The sequence below is a fragment of the Hoplias malabaricus genome, chromosome 9 (assembly GCF_029633855.1).
Source record: "Hoplias malabaricus isolate fHopMal1 chromosome 9, fHopMal1.hap1, whole genome shotgun sequence".
In the NCBI taxonomy this organism is placed as follows: domain Eukaryota; kingdom Metazoa; phylum Chordata; class Actinopteri; order Characiformes; family Erythrinidae; genus Hoplias; species Hoplias malabaricus.
The window spans coordinates 43,771,650-43,786,976 of record NC_089808.1 but is presented as its reverse complement, the minus strand read 5'-3'; the positions used below and the strand labels follow the sequence as shown (position 1 = coordinate 43,786,976).

The window sequence follows — 15,327 nt, the reverse complement described above, 5'->3', positions numbered from 1 at the left end:
TCTCCTCCTCACTGTAATAAGACTCTAAACGGAGTCTCCTCTTCACTGCAGTAAGACTCTACACTGAGTCTTCTCCTCGCTGCAATAAAACTCTACACTGAATCTCCTCCTCACTCCAATAAAGCTCTAGACAGAATCTCCTCCTCACTGTGATCAGACTCTACACTGAGTCTCCTCCTCGCTGCAATAAGACCCTACATTGAGTCTCCTCCTCGCTGCAATAAGACCCTAAACTGAGTCTCCTCCTCACTGCAGTAAGACTCTACGAGTCTTCTCCTCGTTGCAATAAGACTCTACATGGAATCTCCTCATCGCTGTAATAAGACTCTACACTGACTCTCCTCCTCGCTACAATAAAACTCCACACTGAATCTCCTCTTCACTGTAATAAGACTCTACACTGAATCTCCTCCTCACTGCAGTAAGACTCTACACTGAGTCTTATCCTTGCTATAATAAAACTCTACACTAAATCTCCTCCTCACTGCAGTAAGACTGTACACTGAGTATCCTCTTTACTGTAATGAGACTCTACACTGAAAATCCTCCTTACTGCAATAAGACCCTACACAGAGTCTCCTCCTCGCTGCAGTAAAACTCTACACAGAATCTACTCCTCACTGTAATAAGACTCCACACTGAGTCTCCTCCTCGCTGCAATAAGACCCTAAACTGAGTCTCCTCCTTACTGCAGTAAGACTCTACACTGAGTCTTTTCCTAGATGCAATAAGACACTACACTGAATCTCCTCCTCGCTGCAATAAGACTCCACACTGAATCTTCTCACTGCATTACGACTCTACACTGAATCTCCTCACTGCAATAAGACTCTACACTGAATCTCCACTTCACTGCAGTAATACTCTATACTGAGTCTCCTCCTCACTGCAGTAAGACTCTACACTGATTCTCCTCCTCACTGCAATAAGACTCTACACAGAATCTCCTCCTCACTGTAATAAGACTCTACACTGAATCTCCTCCTCACTGTAATAAGACTCTACACTGAATCTCCTCACTGCAATAAGACTCTACACTGAATCTCCTCCTCAATGAAGTAAGACTCTATACTGAGTCTCCTCCTCACTGCAGTAACACTCTACACGGTGTCTCCTCCTCGCTGCAATAAGACTCTACACCGAATCTCCTCCTCACTGTAATAAGACTCTACACTGAATCTCCTCCTCACTGCAATAAGACTCTACACTGAGTATGCTCCTCACTGCAATAAGACTCTACACTGTGTCTCCTCCTCACTGCAATAAGACTCTATACTGAGTCTCCTCCTCACTGCAATAAGACTCTACACTGAATATCTTCCTTACTGCAATAAGACTTTACACTGAGTCTCCTCCTTGCTTCAGTAAGACTCTACATTGAGTCTCCTCCTCACTGCAATAAGACTCTACACTGAGTCTCCTCCTCACTGCAATAAGACTTTACACTGAGTCTCCTCCTCACTGCAATAAGACTCTATACTGAATCTTCTCCTCACTGCAGTAAGACTCTACACTTAGTCTGTTCCTCACTGCAATAAAACTCTACACAGAATCTCCTCCTCACTGTAATAAGACTCTACACTGAATGTCCTCCTCACTGCAGTAAGACACTACACCAAGTCTTCTCCTCGCTGCAATAAGACTCTACGCTGAATCCAGTAGCGGATGCTGGTCTTTCAATGAGGGGAAGCTCATTTTCGGCCTACATCATAAAATGTGTCAGTTTATTTATACGTAAATTCTACCCTCCGTTCCTTTTCAAGAAAATGATCTGTGACCCTGTCGTATCAACAAGGCATCTTTTCCAGGGACTTGACTAGTGTCCTCTCAATGGCCAGCAGAGCTAGGCTGCTTAAACGGCCTTGGCCCATGTGAAGTGTGTCCGCCTGTGAGTGCTTTGTGACGGTGGAGGGGCTCAGCAGCACCCGCTAGACAGAAACTGCGATAGAAGTCAGAAAAAGTGATAGAAGTCAGTCTCCAAACACAAGCAGCTACCAAAAAATCACACCAGAAACCAGCTCGATTAGTCACTAGTCGTTTTTAACAAATAAAATGCTGCTAAGAGAATTAAGAAAGTCCGGTTCAACACAGAACAGAATGAAAATGTAATGCTCCCACGAATCTTTACACCAAAGTATCGCTGATTCGCTCATTTCGCTGTCAATCAAAAAGGGATTCAGCCTCAGACAGATCAACCAATCATCATGCAGAAGCTGAGCGTCCGGGCCAGCCGAGGCCAGCCCACTGCTCCATAGACCCCCAGAGACGTTGAGCATCTGATGGGCGGAACAAACCCCAGCATTTATCCAATGACTCGTCTCGTTGCGCTGCACTTCGCTGCTTCTATTGAACTCTGTGGACACTGAGCGTCCGCACCGTTTAAAGCACTGTGAAACTGCGAGAAAGCCGTGTCTTTACCAGTGATAAGAAGCTGATTCTGAACAAAAGTTGAGGGCATTGTAGTGCATATTTATTCAATGACATGTACACACAACAGTATATATTTGATAACTTATTCATTGACATTTTAGGGGAAGCTGAGCTTCCCTTGCAGTCTTAGAGCAATCGCCACTGGCTGAATCTCCTCCTCACTGCAGTAAGACTCTACCCTGAGTTTCTCTTTGCTGCAATAAGACCCTACACTGAGTCTCCTCCTCACTGCAGTAAGACTCTACGCAGAACCTTCTCCTCACTGCAATAAAGCTCTAGACAGAATCTCCACCTCACTGTAATAAGACTCTACACTTAGTCTCCTCCTCGCTGCAATAAGACTCTACATAGAATCTCCTCCTCGCTGCAATAAGACTCTACACAGAATCTCCTGCTTGCTGAAATAAAACTCTGCACAGAATCTCCTCCTCACTGTAATAAGACTCTAAACGGAGTCTCCTCTTCACTGCAGTAAGACTCTACACTGAGTCTTCTCCTCGCTGCAATAAAACTCTACACTGAATCTCCTCCTCACTCCAATAAAGCTCTAGACAGAATCTACTCCTCACTGTAATAAGACTCCACACTAAGTCTCCTCCTCGCTGCAATAAGACCCTAAACTGAGTCTCCTCCTTACTGCAGTAAGACTCTACACTGAGTCTTTTCCTAGATGCAATAAGACTCTACACTGAATCTCCTCCTCGCTGCAATAAGACTCCACACTGAATCTTCTCACTGCATTACGACTCTACACTGAATCTCCTCACTGCAATAAGACTCTACACTGAATCTCCACTTCACTGCAGTAATACTCTATACTGAGTCTCCTCCTCACTGCAGTAAGACTCTACACTGATTCTCCTCCTCACTGCAATAAGACTCTACACAGAATCTCCTCCTCACTGTAATAAGACTCTACACTGAATCTCCTCCTCACTGTAATAAGACTCTACACTGAATCTCCTCACTGCAATAAGACTCTACACTGAATCTCCTCCTCACTGAAGTAAGACACTATACTGAGTCTCCTCCTCACTGCAGTAACACTCTACACGGTGTCTCCTCCTCGCTGCAATAAGACTCTACACCGAATCTCCTCCTCACTGTAATAAGACTCTACACTGAATCTCCTCCTCGCTGCAATAAGACTCTACACTGAGTATGCTCCTCACTGCAATAAGACTCTACACTGTGTCTCCTCCTCACTGCAATAAGACTCTATACTGAGTCTCCTCCTCACTGCAATAAGACTCTACACTGATTCTCCTCCTCACTGCAGTAAAACTCTACACATAATATCCTCCTCACTGTAATAAGACTTTACACTGAATCTCCTCCTCACTGCAGTAAGATTCTACACTGAGTCTTCTCCTCACTGCAATAAGACTCTACGCTGAATCTCGTCCTCACTGCAATAAAACTCTACACATAATATCCTCCTCACTGTAATAAGACTCTACACTGAATCTCCTCCTCACTGCAGTAAGACTCTACACTGAATCTTCTCCTCACTGCAATAACACTCTACGCTGAATCTCCTCCTCACTGCAGTAAGACTCTACACTGAGTCTCCTCCTCACTGCAGTAAGACTCTACACCGAGTCTCCTCCTCGCTGCAATAAGACTCCACACTGAATATCCTCACTGCAATAAGACTCTACACTGAATCTCCTCACTGCAATTAGACTCTACACTTAATCTCCTCCTCATTGCAGTAAGACTCTACACTGAGTCTCCTCCTCACTGCAACAAGACTACACTGAGTCTCCTCCTCACTGCAATAAGACTCTTTACTGAGTCTCCTCCTCACTGTAATAAGACTCTACACTGAGTCTCCTCCTCACTACAATAAAACTCTACAGAGAATCTCCTCCTCACTGTAATAAGACTCTACACTGAGTCTCCTCCTCGCTGCAATAAGACCCTACACTGAGCCTCCTCCTCACTGCAATAAGACTCTACACGGAATCTCCTCTTCACTGTAATAAGACTCTACACTGAATCTCCTCCTCACTGCAGTAAGACTCTACACATAATATCCTCCTCACTGTAATAAGACTCTACACTGAATCTCCTCCTCACTGCAGTAAGACTCCACACTGAATATCCTAACTGCAATAAGATTATACACTGAATCTCCTCACTGCAATTAGACTCTAGACTTAATCTCCTCCTCATTACAGTAAGACTCTACACTGAGTCTCCTCCTCACTGCAACAAGACTACACTGAGTCTCCTCCTCACTGCAATAAGACTCTATACTGAGTCTCCTCCTCACTGCAATAAGACTCTACACTGAGTCTCCTCCTCACTACAATAAAACTCTACAGAGAATCTCCTCCACACTGTAATAAGACTCTACACTGAGTCTCCTCCTCGCTGCAATAAGACCCTACACTGAGCCTCCTCCTCACTGCAGTAAAACTCTACACAGAATCTCCTCCTCACTGTAATAAGACTCCACACTGAGTCTCCTCCTCGCTGCAATAAGACCCTAAACTGAGTCTCCTCCTTACTGCAGTAAGACTCTACACTGAGTCTTTTCCTAGATGCAATACGACTCTACACAGAATCTCCTACTCACTGTAATAAGACTCTACACTGACTCTCCTCCTCGCTGCAATGAAAACTCTACACTGAATCTCCTCCTCACTGTAATAAGACTCTATACTGAGTCTCCTCCTCACTGCAGTAAGACTGTACACTGAGTCTTATCCTTGCTATAATAAGACTCTACACAGATTCTCCTCCTCACTGCAATAAGACTCTACACTGAGTATCCTCCTCACTGCAATAAGACTCTACACTGAGTATCTTCCTTACTGCAATAAGACTTTACACTGAGTCTCCTCCTTGCTTCAGTAAGACTCTACATTGAGTCTCCTCCTCACTGCAATAAGACTCTACACTGAGTCTCCTCCTCACTGCAATAAGACTTTACACTGAGTCTCCTCCTCACTGCAATAAGACTCTATACTGAATCTTCTCCTCACTGCAGTAAGACTCTACACTGAATGTCCTCCTCACTGCAGTAAGACACTACACCGAGTCTTCTCCTCGCTGCAATAAGACTCTACGCTGAATCCAGTAGCGGATGCTGGTCTTTCAATGAGGGGAAGCTCAATTTCGGCCTACATCATAAAATGTGTCAGTTTATTTATACGTAAATTCTACCCTCCGTTCCTTTTCAAGAAAATGATCTGTGACCCTGTCGTATCAACAAGGCATCTTTTCCAGGGACTTGACTAGTGTCCTCTCAATGGCCAGCAGAGCTAGGCTGCTTAAACGGCCTTGGCCCATGTGAAGTGTGTCCGCCTGTGAGTGCTTTGTGACGGTGGAGGGGCTCAGCAGCACCCGCTAGACAGAAACTGCGATAGAAGTCAGAAAAAGTGATAGAAGTCAGTCTCCAAACACAAGCAGCTACCAAAAAATCACACCAGAAACCAGCTCGATTAGTCACTAGTCGTTTTTAACAAATAAAATGCTGCTAAGAGAATTAAGAAAGTCCGGTTCAACACAGAACAGAATGAAAATGTAATGCTCCCACGAATCTTTACACCAAAGTATCGCTCATTTCGCTGTCAATCAAAAAGGGATTCAGCCTCAGACAGATCAACCAATCATCATGCAGAAGCTGAGCGTCCGGGCCAGCCGAGGCCAGCCCACTGCTCCATAGACCCCCAGAGACGTTGAGCATCTGATGGGTGGAACAAACCCCAGCATTTATCCAATGACTCGTCTCGTTGCGCTGCACTTCGCTGCTTCTATTGAACTCTGTGGACACTGAGCGTCCGCACCGTTTAAAGCACTGTGAAACTGCGAGAAAGCCGTGTCTTTACCAGTGATAAGAAGCTGATTCTGAACAAAAGTTGAGGGCATTGTAGTGCATATTTATTCAATGACATGTACACACAACAGTATATATTTGATAACTTATTCATTGACATTTTAGGGGAAGCTGAGCTTCCCTTGCAGTCTTAGAGCAATCGCCACTGGCTGAATCTCCTCCTCACTGCAGTAAGACTCTACCCTGAGTTTCTCTTCGCTGCAATAAGACCCTACACTGAGTCTCCTCCTCACTGCAGTAAGACTCTACACAGAACCTTCTCCTCACTGCAATAAAGCTCTAGACAGAATCTCCACCTCACTGTAATAAGACTCTACACTTAGTCTCCTCCTCGCTGCAATAAGACTCTACATAGAATCTCCTCCTCGCTGCAATAAGACTCTACACAGAATCTCCTGCTTGCTGAAACAAAACTCTGCACAGAATCTCCTCCTCACTGTAATAAGACTCTAAACGGAGTCTCCTCTTCACTGCAGTAAGACTCTACACCGAGTCTTCTCCTCGCTGCAATAAAACTCTACACTGAATCTCCTCCTCACTCCAAAAAAGCTCTAGACAGAATCTCCTCCTCACTGTGATCAGACTCTACACTGAGTCTCCTCCTCGCTGCAATAAGACCCTACATTGAGTCTCCTCCTCGCTGCAATAAGACCCTAAACTGAGTCTCCTCCTCACTGCAGTAAGACTCTACAAGTCTTCTCCTCGTTGCAATAAGACTCTACACGGAATCTCCTCATCGCTGTAATAAGACTCTACACTGACTCTCCTCCTCGCTACAATAAAACTCTACACTGAATCTCCTCTTCGCTGCAATAAGACCCTACACTGAGTCTCCTCCTCACTGCAGTAAGACTCTACACAAAACCTTCTCCTCACTGCAATAAAGCTCTAGACAGAATCTCCACCTCACTGTAATAAGACTCTACACTTAGTCTCCTCCTCACTGCAATAAGACTCTACACTGAGTCTCCTCCTCACTACAATAAAACTCTACAGAGAATCTCCTCCTCACTGTAATAAGACTCTACACTGAGTCTCCTCCTCGCTGCAATAAGACCCTACACTGAGCCTCCTCCTCACTGCAGTAAAACTCTACACAGAATCTCCTCCTCACTGTAATAAGACTCTACACTGAGTCTCCTCCTCGCTGCAATAAGACCCTAAACTGAGTCTCCTCCTTACTGCAGTAAGACTCTACACTGAGTCTTTTCCTAGATGCAATACGACTCTACACAGAATCTCCTACTCACTGTAATAAGACTCTACACTGACTCTCCTCCTCGCTGCAATAAAACTCTACACTGAATCTCCTCCTCACTGTAATAAGACTCTATACTGAGTCTCCTCCTCACTGCAGTAAGACTGTACACTGAGTCTTATCCTTGCTATAATAAGACTCTACACAGATTCTCCTCCTCACTGCAATAAGACTCTACACTGAGTATCCTCCTCACTGCAATAAGACTCTACACTGAATATCTTCCTTACTGCAATAAGACTTTACACTGAGTCTCCTCCTTGCTTCAGTAAGACTCTACATTGAGTCTCCTCCTCACTGCAATAAGACTCTACACTGAGTCTCCTCCTCACTGCAATAAGACTTTACACTGAGTCTCCTCCTCACTGCAATAAGACTCTATACTGAATCTTCTCCTCACTGCAGTAAGACACTACACCGAGTCTTCTCCTCGCTGCAATAAGACTCTACGCTGAATCTCCTCCTCACTCCAATAAAGCTCTAGACAGAATCTCCTCCTCACTGTGATCAGACTCTACACTGAGTCTCCTCCTCGCTGCAATAAGACCCTACATTGAGTCTCCTCCTCGCTGCAATAAGACCCTAAACTGAGTCTCCTCCTCACTGCAGTAAGACTCTACGAGTCTTCTCCTCGTTGCAATAAGACTCTACACGGAATCTCCTCATCGCTGTAATAAGACTCTACACTGACTCTCCTCCTCGCTACAATAAAACTCTTCACTGTAATAAGACTCAACACAGAATCTCGTCCTCACTGCAGTAAGACTGTACACTGAGTCTTATCCTTGCTATAATAAGACTCTACACAGAATCTCCTCCTCACTGTAATAAGACTCTACACTAAATCTCCTCCTCACTGCAGTAAGACTGTACACTGAGTATCCTCCTCACTGCAATGAGACTCTACACAGAATCTCCTCCTCACTGTAATAAGACTCTACACTGAGTCTCCTCCTCGCTGCAATAAGACCCTAAACTGAGTCTCCTCCTTACTGCAGTAAGACTCTACACTGAGTCTCCTCCTCGCTGCAATAAGACTCTACACTGAATCTTCTCACTGCATTACGACTCTACACTGAATCTCCTCACTGCAATAAGACTCTACACTGAAACTCCACTTCACTGCAGTAATACTCTATACTGAGTCTCCTCCTCACTGCAGTAAGACTCTACACTGATTCTCCTCCTCACTGCAATAAGACTCTACACAGAATCTCCTCCTCACTGTAATAAGACTCTACACTGAATCTCCTCCTCACTGTAATAAGACTCTACACTGAATCTCCTCCTCACTGCAGTAAGACTGTACACTGAGTCTTATCCTTGCTATAATAAGACTCTACACAGATTCTCCTCCTCACTGTAATAAGACTCTACACTGACTCTCCTCCTAGCTGCAATAAGACTCTACACTGAATCTCCTCCTCACTGCAATAAGACTCTACACAGAGTCTCCTCCTCGCTGCAATAAGACTCTACACTGAATCTCCTCCTCACTGCAGTAAGACTCTACACTGAGTCATCTGCTTGCTGCAATAAGACTCTATGCTCAATCTCCTCCTCACTGCAGTAAGACTCTACACTGAGTTTCCTCCTCACTTCAGTAAGACTCTACCCTGAGTTTCTCTTCGCTGCAATAAGACCCTACACTGAGTCTCCTTCTCACTGCAGTAAGACTCTACACAGAATCTTCTGCTTGCTGCAATAAAACTCTGCACAGAATCTCCTCTTCACTGCAGTAAGACTCTACACTGAGTCTTGTCCTCGCTGCAATAAAACTCTACATTGAATCTCCTCCTCACTGCAATAAAGCTCTAGACAGAATCTCCTCCTCACTGTAATGAGACTCTACACAGAGTCTCCTCCTCGCTGCAATAAGACCCTACACTGAGTCTCCTCCTCACTGCAGTACGACTCTACACAGAATCTCCTCCACACTGTAATAAAGCTCTAGACAGAATCTCCTCCTCACTGTTATAAAACCCTACACTGAGTCTCCTCCTCACTGCAGTAAGACTCTACACTGATTCTCCTCCTCGCTGCATTAAGACTCTACATAGAATCTCCTCCTCGCTGCAATAAGACTCTACACAGAATCTCCTCCTAACTGTAATAAGACTCTAGACTGACTCTCCTCCTCACTGCAATAAAACTCTACACTGAATCCCCTCCTCACTGTAATAAGATTCTACACTGAATCTCCTCCTCACTGCAGTAAGACGGTACATTGAGTCTTATCCTTGCTATAATAAGACTTTACACAGAATCTCCTCCTCACTGTAATAAGACTCTACACTGAATCTCCTCCTCACTGTAATAAGACTCTACACTGAATCTCTTCCTCACTGCAGTAAGACTGTACACTATGTATCCTCCTCACTGCAATAAGACTCTACACTGAGTCTTCTCCTCGCTGCAATAAGACTCTACACTGAATCTCCTCACTGCATTAAAACTCTATACAGAATCTCCTCCTCACTGTAATTAGACTCTACACTGAGTCTCCTCCTCACTGCAATAAGGCTCTACACATTGGCTCCACCTCTGACAGTCTCTGTGTGTGTTTACAGCTTGATCAGGGGAGTTTCCTGCTGGACTCGTTCACAAAGGGCTAAATGCTTTTTTACAGGTCATTGTTATTCAACTTAGTCTACATCTGCAAAGCATGACTGATCTCAGATGATAATTATTGTCATGCAGAACTTGTATTATATTTATAGAAAAGCATGAATTTAACTGGGAGACTTGAAGTAACTGCACATGACCTTAATGACACCATGGCCAATGTCAAATGCAGGCTCCATTGGTATAAATATACAGTGCATTGGAACATTTAGCAGTGGAACTGTCATCGTCGGACTGAAGGAGCTCAGTTTTTGGGATGAGGTGGAGAGGGGTTTGTGATCTAGAACTACAAGCCGGATTCCAAAAAAGTTGGGACACTAAACAAATTGTGAATAAAAACTGAATGCAATGATGTGGAGGTGCTAACATCTAATATTTTATTCAGAATAGAACACAAATCACAGATCAAAAGTTTAAACTGAGAGATTGTATCATTTTAAGGGAAAAATATGTTGTTTCAAAATTTCATGGTGTCAACAAATCCCAAAAAAGTAGGGACAAGGCCATTTTTTACCACTGTGTGGCATCCCTCCTTCTTCTTACAACACTCAACAGACGTCTGAGGACAGAGGTGACCAGTTTCTCAAGTTTAGAAATAGGAATGCTCTTCCATTCATGTCTAATACAGGCCTCTAACTGTTCAATTGTCTTGGGCCTTCTTTGTCGCACCTTCCTCTTTATGATGCGCCAAATGTTCTCTATAGGTGAACGATCTGGACTGCAGTCTGGCCATTTCAGTACCTGGATCCTTCTCCTACGTAGCCATGATGTTGTGATTGCTGCAGAATGTGGTCTGGCATTATCTTGTTGAAAAATGCAGGGTCTTCCCTGAAAGAGATGACGTCTAGATGGGAGCATATGTTGTTCTAGAACCTGAACATAGTTCTCTGCATTAATGGTGCCTTTCCAGACATGCAAGCTGCCCATGCCACAAGCACTCATGCAACCCCATACCATCAGTGATGCAGGCTTCTGAACGGAGCGTTGATAACAACTTGGGTTATCCTTGTCCTCTCTGGTCCGGATGACATGGCGTCCCAGTGTTCCATTAAGAACTTCAAATCGTGACTCATCTGACCACAGCACAGTCTTCCATTTTGCCACACTCCATTTTAAAAGACCCCTGTCCCAGTGCAAACATCTGAGCTTGTGGAGCTTGCTTAGAAATGGCTTCCTCTCTGCACTGTAGAGCTTCAGCTGATAACGGCGGATGGCACGGTGGATTGTGTTCACTGACAATGCTTTCTGGAAGTATTCCTGAGCCCATTCTGTTATTTCCTTGAAAGTGGCATTCCTGTTTGAGGTGCAGTGACGTTTAAGGGCCCGGAGCATCCAGTAGAGTTTTACGGCCTTGACCCTTACGCACAGCAATTGTTTCAGATTCTCTGAATCTATTGACGATGTTATGCACGGTTGATGATGATAACTTAAAAGTATTTGCTATTTTATGCTGGTCTTCCAGCTGTTCGATATATGCTCAATTTCCTTTTTCCAGCCACTTATTGCTACTTGTCCCAACTTTTTTGGGATTTGCTGACACTGTGAAATTTTGAATCAACATATTTTTCCTTTAAAATGTTACACTTACTCAGATTAAACTTTTGATCTGTCATCTATGTTCTATTACAAATAAAATATTGACATTTGCCATCTCCACATCATTGCATTCAGTTTTTATTCACAATTTATTTAGTGTCCCAACTTTTTTGGAATCCGGTTTGTAAACACCCAATATCAGTTCCTGACCTCACTAGACATATTCTGGCTGAATGTCATCAAATACTCACAGAAACATCAGGAATATTCATATATATTACCCTTTCCTGAAGAGGAGGCTTTTACTGCAGGAAAGCCCTGCAGTTGAAAAGATTCACTGCATGAACAGGTTTCCAACAACATTTGGCTACACTGTGTATGATCTGTGGGGGCTGAGGATACACAAGACCAGGCAAACCTTGTTTTGCCAGACAACAATCAGCTGTATAGTGTTTGTCATACAGGGGTCTTCTGGCATTGCAACCATGGGAAGGTAGTGTCCATAATATATATCCTCCTTATTACATGTCCTCAAAAAGCTTTGGTGTTTCATATCAATGTCTTTCTTTACATGTGGGTTCTTTATTTCATATTATATACACATTTTTTAATGTATTATATATTATATTTATTATACAGAGATAATAAGTGTAGAAATAGAAAACAATGTTATCACAGTTCTCAGTTCTAAAGTTTTGGTGTGATTATTTTAGTGTTTGTAAAATTGGTGTGGCAACTCATATATAAGAATTAAGCAGGATTTGGATGTATTTATAATACCAACACAGTTTGTAGTGTTAGTTTGTTCTTTGTTCATTTTCTGTAAAATTAAATTCTAGATGTTTCTAAGACTGAGAAGACCAAAGTGTATTTGATTCAAAGATACACAATGATTTATTTATTCAGTGTAACATTAATTTATTGTCTGTAACCCTTATCTAGTTCAGTGTCGTGGTGGGTCAAGAGCCTACCCAGAATCACTGGGCGCAAGGAAGGAACACACCCTGGAGGGGGCACCAGTCCCTTGCAGTTTATTCAGTGTAATCACTTTCTTAAAAACAAGACAGCAACTACTACAGTATATCTTCACACTACTTACCTTTACAATAATATTTCAACAAAGACATAACACACAACTTGAGCAACGCCAAAAACAACATCAGTACTGGGGAAGTCAGATTAATTTTGTGTAGTTTGAATATGGTCATGAGCTGTATCCAAACTCCATTAGGATCTATGTAAATCATGTACATCAACATTAATGAGTCTGGGGAACTGCTGTTCTTGTTTACATTCAAAAGCTCAGTATTTTTTAAGATGGAATTATGTGTTTGAGTAAGAAGTGACTGTATCTTGTTTGTGGCTGAATTGTAAATTGTCTCTAACATTTTATTCATGTGTAACTCAAGCTGTTTAGTTTTGTAGCACTTTCGCTCTGTGTTTACTTTCAAGCAGTTAGCGCTCTCCTGAATTTAGAGTCAGTTCCACCTTAAGAAATTTGAAACAGAAAAAACAAGTCAATATTTCCCATCTATGAAGCAGGAATAGAGCAACATCCTCATCTCTTTACATGGTTTTCAACGTTTGGAGTATATTCACTGTCTAAAAATCTCCAGATGCTTTTTCTCTGCCATGGCTCAGAGAGCAAATCAAACAGTAAAAGCCTGAGCATATGAGACTAAAGTAAACACATTGGACCTCTTTCCAGTGCAAACAGTCTGGAGAGTTAGCAAATGGCAAGTAAACATCCTCTGAATTTTATTAAAAATATGTGTTATTTTAGTAAAAATGAAAACATCATTTTTAAATTCATTTGAAGTTCTGAAGACTCCTGTATAGAGCAACCCCCAAACAGAAAAGACCACAAGAATAAGAAACCAAATGTAATTATCTCAACAAATTACTCAAACTTTGTTTCCATTCAGATCTGGACCAAATTGATCACTGCAACACAGCCTTTACAGGCAATGATCACATGACCTCTCATCAGTTTACAGTGATACCTGTGAAGACTCTACAGTGATATCTGTGAACAATCGAGAGAAGAACATGACTCTACAGTAATATCTGTGAAGAACTGAGAGAAGAACATGACTCTACAGTGATATCGTTGAAGAACAGAGAGAAGAACACGACTCTACAGTGATATCGTTGAAGAACAGAGAGAAGAACACGACTCTACACTGATATTGGTGAAGAACTGAGAGAAGAACATGACTCTACACTGATATTGGTGAAGAACTGAAAGAAGAACATGACTCTACAGTGATATCCGTGGAGAACTGAGAGAATTGTAGAACTGTTACCTTTCTTGAGGTTAATCTTTAGTCTTCAGTGAGAAAGTCCATCTTCAGTGGGTCAATCACACACTGAACCCCAGCTTCAGTCTCACTCTGTTACACTACACACGCACACACAAATACACACTCCTCTGGAGAGACTGAACTCTAACACAGCTGCAGTTTCTTTTTCTTTAGAACCTCAAAAACCAGTTGGACCACATTTCAGTCTCCTCATGTCACAACTGCTGTCAGAAGATAACAGTGTTTCCTCATAGTTGTTTGTCAACTGTAGAATCAGAACTTTAGACCAAGATAATGTCTCCAGGACACACTTCAGTGGCAACTCGAATCTCTGACTGTCTCTCTGACATATCTACATGGATGAAGGAACATCACCTCCAATTGAATTTATCCAAAACTGAACTACTGGTCCTCCCAGCCAAGCAAGTTATTCTCCACAACATCAGCATCAAGCTAGAGTCCCTATCAGTGGCTCCCACCAAGACTGTAAGAAACCTAGGTGTCATGGTTGATGACCAGCTGACCTTTGCAGATCACGTTACCGCTGTAGCTCGATCATGCCGCTTCTCCCTATTCAACATAAGGAAGATTAGGCCATACCTAACTCAACATACAACACAGCTCCTTGTTCAGACGTTAGTAATCTCCCGTCTAGACTATTGCAACGCCCTCCTGACAGGTCTTCCGGCCTGTGCTGTGAGACCGCTACAGATGATCCAGAATGCTGCAGCACGCCTGGTCTTCAACCAACCAAAAAGAGCACATGTCATGCCTCTACTAGTTGAGCTGCATTGGCTACCCTTAGCTGCTCGCATCAAATTTAAATCACTAATGATGGCCTTCAGAGTATTCACTGGTTCTGCTCCCATCTACCTCAATAGACTCTTAAAACCATACGTTAGCACCCGCCCTCTCCGTTCCTCAAAGGGTATTCTCATCTCTGGTACCACGCTGGTGGAACGAGTTTCCAAGCACTATCAGAGCAACAGAATCCCTCTCTGCATTCAAGAAATCATTGAAAACCCAGCTCTTCCGAGAGTATCTTTTGCACTGAATGTCTTTCTTTAATGCACTTATTACTTCCTGGCATATTGCACTTAATGTAAGGTATTTTGTATAATTTGTGCTGTAGTTTGAATGTTAGATCCTCTTTTGTAAGTAGCTTTAGATAAAAGCGCCTGCCAAATGCATAAATGTAATGTAAAATAAAGCGATTTAAAGAGATAAATGCCTTCTGTTGCTAGATCTACTGTCATATTCAGTCCTGAGAGACAGAGCAGATTTACTCAGTTTGATGCAGTAAACCACTCAATCATCCTCTCAAGATT

At 42.9% G+C, this 15,327-nt stretch overlaps 1 protein-coding gene across 2 annotated transcripts in view; it reads right to left on the bottom strand.

The window, feature by feature from the left end:
• LOC136707078 (NACHT, LRR and PYD domains-containing protein 12-like) overlaps positions 1–14,126 on the bottom strand; it is a 112,521-nt gene extending 98,395 nt beyond the window's left edge. Inside the window, exon 1 of one of the 2 annotated variants that reach the window (XM_066680957.1) lies at positions 14,003–14,126. The gene's annotated coding sequence lies outside the window, so the exon portion shown is untranslated. The remainder of the gene's footprint in view (positions 1–14,002) is intronic. The other variant, XM_066680956.1, reaches the window with a different exon arrangement.
• Positions 14,127–15,327: the final 1,201 nt, after the last annotated feature.